This window comes from Nicotiana tabacum, chromosome 8 (assembly GCF_000715075.1).
Source record: "Nicotiana tabacum cultivar K326 chromosome 8, ASM71507v2, whole genome shotgun sequence".
NCBI classification, from domain to species: domain Eukaryota; kingdom Viridiplantae; phylum Streptophyta; class Magnoliopsida; order Solanales; family Solanaceae; genus Nicotiana; species Nicotiana tabacum.
In genome coordinates, this window is record NC_134087.1 from 136,012,587 (window position 1) to 136,022,676 (window position 10,090).

At 35.8% G+C, this 10,090-nt stretch overlaps 1 long non-coding RNA gene across 1 annotated transcript; it reads left to right on the forward strand.

Moving 5' to 3' along the window:
* The first annotated feature begins 778 nt into the window (after positions 1-778).
* Positions 779-7,812, forward strand: LOC142162814 (uncharacterized). Its single transcript, XR_012694228.1, has 2 exons — positions 779-1,536; positions 7,175-7,812. It is a non-coding gene; the product is annotated as an uncharacterized LOC142162814 (long non-coding RNA).
* The last annotated feature ends 2,278 nt before the right edge of the window (positions 7,813-10,090 follow it).

Sequence of the window (10,090 nt, forward strand, 5' to 3'; positions counted from 1 at the left end):
TTGGTCACAGGTGGTTACATAGTTAATTCTCCAATCCAAAGGAAAGTCGTGCAAAGCAAAAATACTAAAGATGATGTATGCAGAATGCATTTATGAAATTTGAAAAGAGAGGAACAATAGAATATTTGAAGATCGAATAAAGAATGAAGAGCAAATTGCTAGAGAAGTGGCATGCATATACAACATTAGAGCATATGGGATAGTAAGAACAAAAATGCAACAACTCAAGTTCTAAAAGACAAAGAACAAAAATTGCAAAAGATTAGAAGGCAAAGATGGTCATAGAAGTCTTTATGTACTCCATATAGTATAGTTATAGAGATCGAATTATGTAAAGATTATAGCAAGTCGAGGATAACTTTGCTGGTTTGTAATGACTGCTTTGATGATTAATGAAAAATATAATTACCAAAAAATAAATTGTTGGTATTATTTATACTTAGTAATGCAAACTCAAAAATTTCTTTGTGGTCCCTTTTTCTTCTTGACATCTTTGTCTTTTGTGAAAGAAAAATCATTCCTCCACTACAAGAAAAAGTCTTATTAACGACCAACAATTAGTGATGAGTCAAAAATCTGGTCCTTAAAAGTACACTAATAGGGACGAGATTTCTTCTTGGTCCACAAGTTTTAGTTTTATGTTGTTGTTCCGCGAAGAGATTTAATCTAGTCGTTGAAGTGATGGATGTACGGTCCCTAATAATCTAAACTATGCGGGGGGAAGGCACCACTCCTATTTAATCTCTAAAAAATAAAGAAAAAAATAAAAGCACACAAAACACTCTAATTAAAAAGACGTTGTTCTATCAAAATATCCTTCATCTCTCTCGAAGTTGTAAAACCCTAAATCCCCAAATCTCAAAACCTCACTATACATTTCTCACTTGGTTGTATTCATACCCTTCGAGTGTTGTAGTGAGTTTTCTTCTTCAACCTTTTACTTTTGAAGTCTTTACATTATATGCAACACTGAGTTTTGCTTGATTTCAGATTTTCTCAACATTTTTAGTTTGATTGTCTTTTGAATTGGTTTAGTACTACCCATGGTTTTTTTATTTTTAGGATTTTTCTTTCTTTTTTATTTCATAAATGTTTTTGCAGTCTGACTTTTGCAGATCTACTTTGTTTAAATCTGTTCTAAAAAATGAGCTTTGTGACACAATTCTTTTGTCATCTTGCATTATCTCCCCGGCTAATGTTCAAAATATGGTACAAATTATTTCCTCCGCTGCTAAAGTTGGAAGTTTTTCTACTTCTAAATATACACAAAATTTGTAAATGAAGATTAGCTTCTTATTTTTCTCGTGAAGCGTAAGAGCACCAACTTGAAATGGTATCAAATTAAAGTATAATGAGTTCATGCTAAAACAATTTGGGGTTATATTATTTTGTGAAATTTGAGAATTTGTGATTTTTTCTTTAGTATGGTATCTTTGTACTCCTGAATTCATATGATGTTCAACTTTCAAGAATGTTCAGCAATGTGATGTTCAGCTTCAACATCGCCCAATTTAGGAGAATGGCCATTAACTTGAGGTACATACAAGTTAGTAAGAATTTACTCGAAGTATTAATTTGTTTTGGTGATTTGAGTGTCTGGTCCCATATAGCTAAATTATTATTTGAGCAAATTATGCATTTTACACACATATTATGGTAGTTATTGTGTTAGAGTGTGAAACTCTCATCTCTCTATAACTTCTTCACCTTAGTTCCTATATCTATTCTTGAAAATACATAATTCAGAACAGTCTCTGAAACAAGCTACACCAATCCCACCAAAACCTCCAGATATTGGCAATCATAATTATACTCCTACTATAATAGCCTCCCAAGAAGCTAATCCTACCTTCAAAGATAAGTTACAAGCATACTCTATTTCCATCCAATCCACAAACGATCTAACTTCACCAATGAAAATACAAGAACCACCGAATGCAAGTAGTGTTAGGTGTTTGTCCACATTTTCTTACCATAATTGGTTTTCCTATCTTATGAAGGAAAGTACAACATATTTACCATAATTAGATTTTTTCTTAGAAGGAAAATATAATTCTTCCGTATTTTGCTAGTCCCTTTTATTGTAGGAAATGTTTGGAGTTCTATAAATTAAGGATCCGCCCTTCTCATTCAGTAGCATCCATAATGTAGCTATATGGGGTTTGAGAGTCGTGTTTAAAGGGGAAACTTTACGGGATAAGTGTTAGTATATCACTTGTGTTTGCCTCTTCGTGAGATTGTTCTCTCGATGTTTTGTACTCTCTTTTATATAGTGTATTGCTCATCTCCGCCGTAGATGTAGGTCAATTGACCGAACCATGTTAAATGTTTGTGTCTTTTTTGGTATATTTCTCTTTTGTTGTCTGATTCATCGTCGTTCAACGCTTGCTTTGCTAGCATTCGTTTGACACCTGATTATTTCGGTCTTAACAAGTGGTATAAGAGCCTTGGTTATTTATCCAAATTATTATGGAATGGAGGCAAATATGAGCAAGATGGTGTGTTTAAATGGAAGCAATTATAATGTTTGGAGAAGCAAGATGAAAGACTTGTTGTTCGTGAAGAAGATGCATCTACCCATTTTTTCAGCTCATAAACCCGAGAGTATATCTGATGAAGATTGGAATTCCAAGAACCAACAAGTATGTGGATATATATGACAATTGGTTGAAGATAATGTTCGCAACCATATTGTGAATGAGACACATGCGAGATCATTATGGGAAAAGCTAGAGACTCTTTATGCTTCAAAAACTGGGAACAACAAGTTGTTCCTGCTAAGCAATTGATGACCTTTAAATACAAGGAAGGCAGCCCTATCCTTGATCACATAAATGATTTTTAGGGCATCCTTGATCAATTATCTGGAATGGGAGTTAATTTTGATAATGAGATACAAGGACTTTGGCTTCTTAATACTTTACAAGACTCTTGGGAAACGCTTCGTGTTTGTTTGACAAATTCGGCTCCTGGAGGTAAGGTGACCATGGAATATTCTAAGAGTGGTGTGTTGAACGAGGAAGTAAGGAGAAAATCTCAAGGTTCATCCTCACAAGCAGATATCTTGGTTACAGAATACCGGGGGAAAGATAGAACAAGAGGCTCATGGAATAGAGGTAAAAGTAGAAGTAAGTCAAGGTCCAAATACCATAATATTACATGCAACCACTGTGGCAAGAAAGGACATATCAAAAGGTTTTGCCGCAAGTTATTGCAAGACATTAGAGAAGGAAAGAAAGTTGAAAATAATGAGAACAATGTCGCTGCTATTGTTCGAGATGACCTTCTTTTTGCTTATGATGAAATGTCATCAATTTGGTATCTCATGAGATGAGCTAGATAGTAGATTCTGGAGCTACCTCACATGTCACACCAAGAAAAGATTTGTTCTCATCTTATACTCATATTGATTTTGGAGTGTTAAAGATGGGCAATGCCAGTGAAGTTAAGGTGTTTGGTGTTGGCACAGTTTGTTTAAAATCTAATAATGGTTCAATGTTAGTTCTTCAAGATGTCAAGCATGCTCCAGACTTTCCTTTCAATTTGATCTGCGCAGGAAGATTAGACAATGAAGGTTACCATAATGCCCTCTTTAATGGCCAATGAAAGCTCACTAATGGCTCGTTAGTAGTGGCTCGAGGAGTCAAGTCTGGTTATTTATATGTGGCACATGGCTCTACTCTTAATGACTCAATAAATCTGGTGGAAAGTGATACTTTATCAGAATTGTGGCACAGAAGATTGAGTCATATGAGCGATAGGGGGATTACGTGTTTGGCTAAGAAAAGTTTGCTTTCTGATTGAAACATACAAAGCTGAAAAGGTGTATCCATTGTTTAGCTGGCAAGCAGAAAAGGGTTTCCTTTCATATCCATCCTCCTTCAAGAAAGCCCGAATTATTGGAGTTAGTACAATCTGATTTGTGGGGTCCTTTTAAAGTAAAGTCAAAAGGTGGTGCACTTTACTTTGTGACCTTCATTGATGATCATTCTCATAGGCTCTGGGTGTATCCTTTGAAATCTAAAGATCAAGCACTTGGCATCTTTAAGGAATTTTAGGCCTTAGCTGAGAGACAGATGGGGAAGAAATTAAAATGTATTCGCACTAACAATGGTGGTGAATATTGTGGTCCTTTTGATAACTATTGCAAGGAACAAGGAATTTGTCATCAGAAAACTCCGCCCAAGATGCCTCAATTGAATGGTTTGGCAGAGAGGATGAATAGAACTCTAGTTGAGAGAGTTAGATTCTTGCTTTCAGAGGCTAAACTTCCAAATACATTTTGCACGGAAGTGCTTAGCACTGTTGCTTATGTTATCAATTTGTCTCCTGCTGTTGCTTTGAATGGTAATGTCCTAGACAGAGTTTGGTTTTCCAAAGATGTTTCTTATGATCACCTGAGAGTTTTTGGGTGTAAATGTTGTGTGCATATTCCTAAAGATGAGAGATCGAAACTGGATGTCAAAACTAAGCAGTGCATCTTTATCGGTTATGGTCAAGATGAGTCTGGGTATCATTTTTATGATCCAGTTGACAATAAACTTATTAGAACTCGTGATGCAATATTCTTTGAAGACTAGACTATTGAAGATATTGACAAAGCTGAGAAGATAAATTCTCAGAGTAATGAGAGCTTAGTTTATGTTGATCCAGTTTCTATTGCTAAGGCACCTATTGCATATGGAGGAACCCAAGACAATGAAGGAGATAGTGATCAAGATCAAAATGATCATCATGGTGTAGATGTTATGGATGATCCAGTTGATGAAGTTGTGGCTGATCAACAACCAATTCCTGCACAGGTAACTACTTCAGATGCTCATGAAACCTCTCTTAGAAGATCTAACAAGGGAGAAGCAAAAATCCATGCGCTATCCTCATGATGAGTATGTACTTTTGACTGACATGGGAGAACCTGAGAATTATGATGAATCCATGAAAGATACTCATAAAGATCAGTGGATTAAAGCCATGGAAGATGAGATGAAGTCACTCCATGAGAATGACACATATAAGTTAGTAAAATTGCTGAAAGGTAAGAGAGTTTTATCTAACAAATGGATATTCAGAATAAAGCAAGATAACCATACCTCTGCGCCTAGATACAAGGAGAGGTTAGTTGTTAAAAGTTTTGGCCAGAAGAAGGGAGTTGACTTTGATGAAATTTTCTCCCTTGTTATGAAGATGTCTTCTATTCGTGTGGTTTTAGGCTTAGCCGCAAGTCTAGATTTAGAGGTTGAGCAGATGGATGTCAAGACGGCTTTTCTTCATGATGATTTAGATGAGGAGATTTATATGGAGCAACCTGAGGGATTTGTAAATAAGGAAAAAGAAAATTATGTCTGCAAATTGAAAAAGAGCCTGTATGGATTGAAACAAGCTCTAAGGCAATGATATGTGAAGTTTAATCTGTCATAGAAGAACAAAGGTACAAGAAAACTTTTTCAGATCACTGTGTATTCTTCCAGAAGTTCTCTGATGATGCTTTTATAATTTTATTGCTTTATGTGGATGACATGCTTATTGTTGGCAAGAATAAATCCAGAATTGCAGTCCTTAAGAAGTAGTTGAGCAAATCGTTTGCGATGAAGGACTTGAGGCCAACAAAGAAAATCTTGGGCATTCAAATACACCGACACAAATATAGAGAGGAGTTATTTTTGTCGAAAAAGCAATACATTGAGAAGTTACTCAAAAGGTTCAAAATGACAGATGCAAAAGTGGTTAGTACTCCTCTTACTAAACACTTCAAATTGAGTATTAGTCAGAGTCTATCTACTGATGAAGAGAAAAAGGAGATGCCTCATATTCCTTACTCTTCTGTCATTGGTAGTTTGCTGTATGTTATGGTTTGCACTAGACCTGATATTGCACATGTCGTTGGTACTATTAGTAGATTCCTTTTTAATCCTGGAAAAGAACATTGGGATACAGTAAAATGGATATTAAGGTATTTGAAAGGCACTGCAGATTTGAAGCTGTGCTTTGGCAATGACAAGCTTGAACTTGTTTGTTACACAAACTCTGATTTAGGAGGCAATCTTGATAATTCAAGATGTACTTTCGGTTATTTGATTACTTTTGTAGGGGAGCTGTTTCTTAGCAATCTAGACTACAGAAGTGCATAGTTCTATCCACCACAGAAGCTGAATATATTGTTGTCACAGAAGGTGCCAAAGAACTATTATGGATGAAGAAGTTTATTAATGATGTTGGCTTTGAGAATCCAAGGTACATCTTATTTTGTGATAATCAGAGTATTATCTATCTCACCAAGCACTCCACTTTTTATTCTAAGACCAAACATATAAATAAAAAGTATCATTGGATAAGAATGGCTGTGGAAGAGAAATTATTTGAAGTTGAGAAGATACACACTGATGAAAATCCTTCGGATATGCTGACAAAGGCAGTGGTTGCAGATAAACATGAATTTTGTAGAAATTGGCAGGCATGAAGCCTGTCAATAGTTCCTCTACTTGAAGACACATTTTTCCCCTTGGCTGGAGGGGGAGTTTGTTGGGCACATGACCATGTTGTCCAGCCAAAGACCCAAAGGCCTAATCCTATTTTCTTTTGGTTTCCATTCCTATTCGAAATTGGATTCGGTGTTTATTCCTATTTTGAGTGGGTTTTAGCTTTAAGAGAAAGCAACACTGATCTATAAATAGGACAACTTTGGAGAATTATTTTATGCTCATTGGTAGAAGTTTTTGAAAGACTTAAGCACATAAGATTAGTTTTTGAGAGAGCTTTCATCAAGAGAGAAGAAAAGTATTTATTTTTGCTGCAGATTTTTATTCCGACTAGCCAACTTAAAATCACATTTTCGATTTGTTAACCGTTGGATCGGGCGGAAATTTTGGCTGAGTGTTCGTAACATCTTGTTCTTTGATTTGAATGGTGGGATCGGATTTCGAGGATCGTAGAATCTGATTTCGAGCCTCGAACATCAGCTTCGTCTTCGTGGATTCTTCTCTTTCTTCAATTGATTAGTTGTTGCTATTGTTGCTCCATATTTGGCACTTGTTGTGTAGCCAATTTGAAGAACTTTTGTAACCCTCTTATTGTTATAGTGGAGATTTTTGGATCTTTGTGATCCCGTGGTTTTTACCTTCGATTTGAAGGGTTTTTCACGTTAAAATTTGGTGTTCTTTATCTTCTTTATTTTTAGGTTTGCCTCTTCCTCGACATAATAGTTGTATCAGTGCAAGGTTCAAGACAGGTTCATCTTGGCAGGTTTAGTTCTAGTCGCAACCTATTTGATGATAATCATAATTTTTGTCTGAGAAATTTGACCGATGTACTACGCACGTTGAGACAAAATTCGTGGTGAAGATTTGGGGATGCGACCTGTTGAAGGCTATGTGAAGAAGGTGAATCAAGTTTATTTTGTTAGAAAATTCAGTCCAAGGGGGAGAATTGTTAGGTGTTTGTCCAGATTTTTTTACCATAATTGGTTCTCCTATCTCGTAAAGGAAAGGACAACATATTTACCATAATTGAATTTTTTTCTTAGAAGAAAAATATAATTCTTTCATATTTGGCTAGTCCCTTTCCTTGTAGGAAAATGTTTGGAGTTCTATAAATTGAGGATCCGCCCTTCTCATTTAGTAGCATCCACAATGTAGCTATATGGGGTTTGAGAGTCATGTTTAGGGGGAAGAACTTTACGGGACAAGTGTTAGTGTGTCACTTGTGTTTGCTTCTTCGTGAGATTGTTCTCTCGATATTTTGTACTCTCTTTTATATAGTGGATTGCTCATCTCCGCCATGGATGTAGGTCAATTTACCGAACCACGTTAAATGTTTATGTCTTTTTTGTTATATTTCTCTTTTGTTGTCTGATTCATCGTCGTTCAATGCTTGCTTTGCTAGCTTCCGCATGACAGCTGATTATTTCGATCCTAACAAATAGGGGAGGGGAAAGCTCATTAAATGCTAAGTATAAAGTTTCCCTATCCCCAGAAGACATGCAAAGAATTTATTACCCTTGGAGATATTCAGTTATTATCAAATTAATGGGTATGAGGATCCTTCATCATTATCTTCGAAGAAAAATTCAAGAACTTTGGAAGACAAATAAAAACTTTTCTCTTATCGACTTGGGCGCTAATTATTATATTGTTAAATTTAATATGGAGGAAAATACGAACAAGGCATTAAAAAATGGCCCCTCATTTATAAATAATTTTTTCCTCCCAATACAAAAGTGGGAACCAAATTTTGTTGCTTCACAAGCTAAACCACTATTTTCTGTGGTATGGGTGCGTCTTTCACAATTGCCAACAGAATTTTATGATGCTATTATCTTAAAAAAGATTGGCAAAACGATTGGACGTTTATTAAAGAGAGATACATGTACTTTAGCTACATTGAGGGGACGCTACGCAAGATTATGTGTGGAAATTTTTTAGACGAACCGGTTAAGCCATACATCTTGATTGGTTCCCATAAGCAAGAAATTTTATGCGAAGGAGAAAATTTTCTATATAAATTATGTGGAAGATTAGGTCATTCATTCCTTAAGTGTCAATACTTGATCTCAATGGAGGCTACAAGAAATTCGATGCAGCAAAGCACTTTACCAACTAGTAATGAAACGGATGGAGGAAAATGGCAGACTGTGGAGTTCTCCAAAAGAAAGAAGCATATGTTACATGAAAGGTCTGCACCAACCAAAAAATCAACAGGTATCAATGTTAAAATCTTTGTTGTTGCAACAGGTAAGTACCTTAATACTCAAAAATTAAAATATAAAGTTAAAGATTCTATCCCAATATCTGCAAAATCCCACTCAAGTTCTGAAACTGCTAATCCTTTTATTCATGTTCTTATTCAATTAAAAAATAATTTTAATTATCTTAATAATGAGCCCATGGTTTGGAATAATACCACCAAAGAGGAAAACTCCCTTGCAGACACTAACCAATGCATTCATTCCTGATGACAAGTGTGGCCAAATAGAGCAACATGTGGCCACTGAAACAAATGTCAAGACCTTCCAAAAAGCACACTTAGGTTTTAAATAAATATGACAACTAATTCTACTACCCTTGATCAAGCTAATTTAATTAACAATTCTGTGATTACTAATTCAAATAATCCCAAAATGGATAATCCCATCCCCACTAATAACCAACATACAACTCCTCACCACTTGTCCTCTAAAGATTATACTCCCTCCGTTTCATATTAGATGAGGTAGTTTGACTCGGCACGGAGTTTAAGAATTTTTTTTTTAAACTTGTGGTCTTAAAAGCTTAAAGGGTAAAAGGTTTGTGGGGCCATGACATTTGTGTGATTATAAAAGCTTCTCATTAAGGGTAAATGGGTAAAATTAAGAGTTTAAAGTTGAATTATTTCCAAATTTAGAAATGTGTCATTTGTTTTGGAACAGACTAAAAAGGAAAGTACCTCATCTAATATGAAACGGAGGGAGTATTACTAAACATTTTGCCCAATTCTAGTGACCTAGTGCCCACTACGCCCATCCATGAACAATTATATGAATCACATGTGGGCCAACAATATTTTAAATCAACTGACTCCAACAATAAATACCAACCTAACGGAGACCATGCAATGACAATAAAACCTTCCAATTCACTTCAACCCAATGCTACTAGGAATGGATCTACCGTTCTTTTCTCCAGAGAGGATCACCAATTTGAACCCCATCTTGATGCCATAGAATACTCAGAGGAACAATGCACAACCTCAAGCACATAATAACTACCTAGCACCAAAGAATGCTTAGTAACCTCCGCCACTCAAAATTCAAGAACCAGAAGGAAATCCAATATCGGGGCTAGAGAAAATAATTCCTCCAAACATGGGGTCGAAAATGAAGCTTTTAAATATAAACGAGGTCATAATCTTACTCTTCAAGGAGAGATAAGAAAAGAGGCATGTATTCAACTATCCAGTTACATTGTACAAGTTCACCATGGACATAAGGCCGCCACAAAATCTGACAGTAGGAAAGCCCAAAATGATCCTAGTGCTATCCCTAAGGAAGGACATAGTTTTTCCTTCAGAGGAGAAGTGGAATGTGAATCACCAAATAACAACATGATTGTTACGCCCC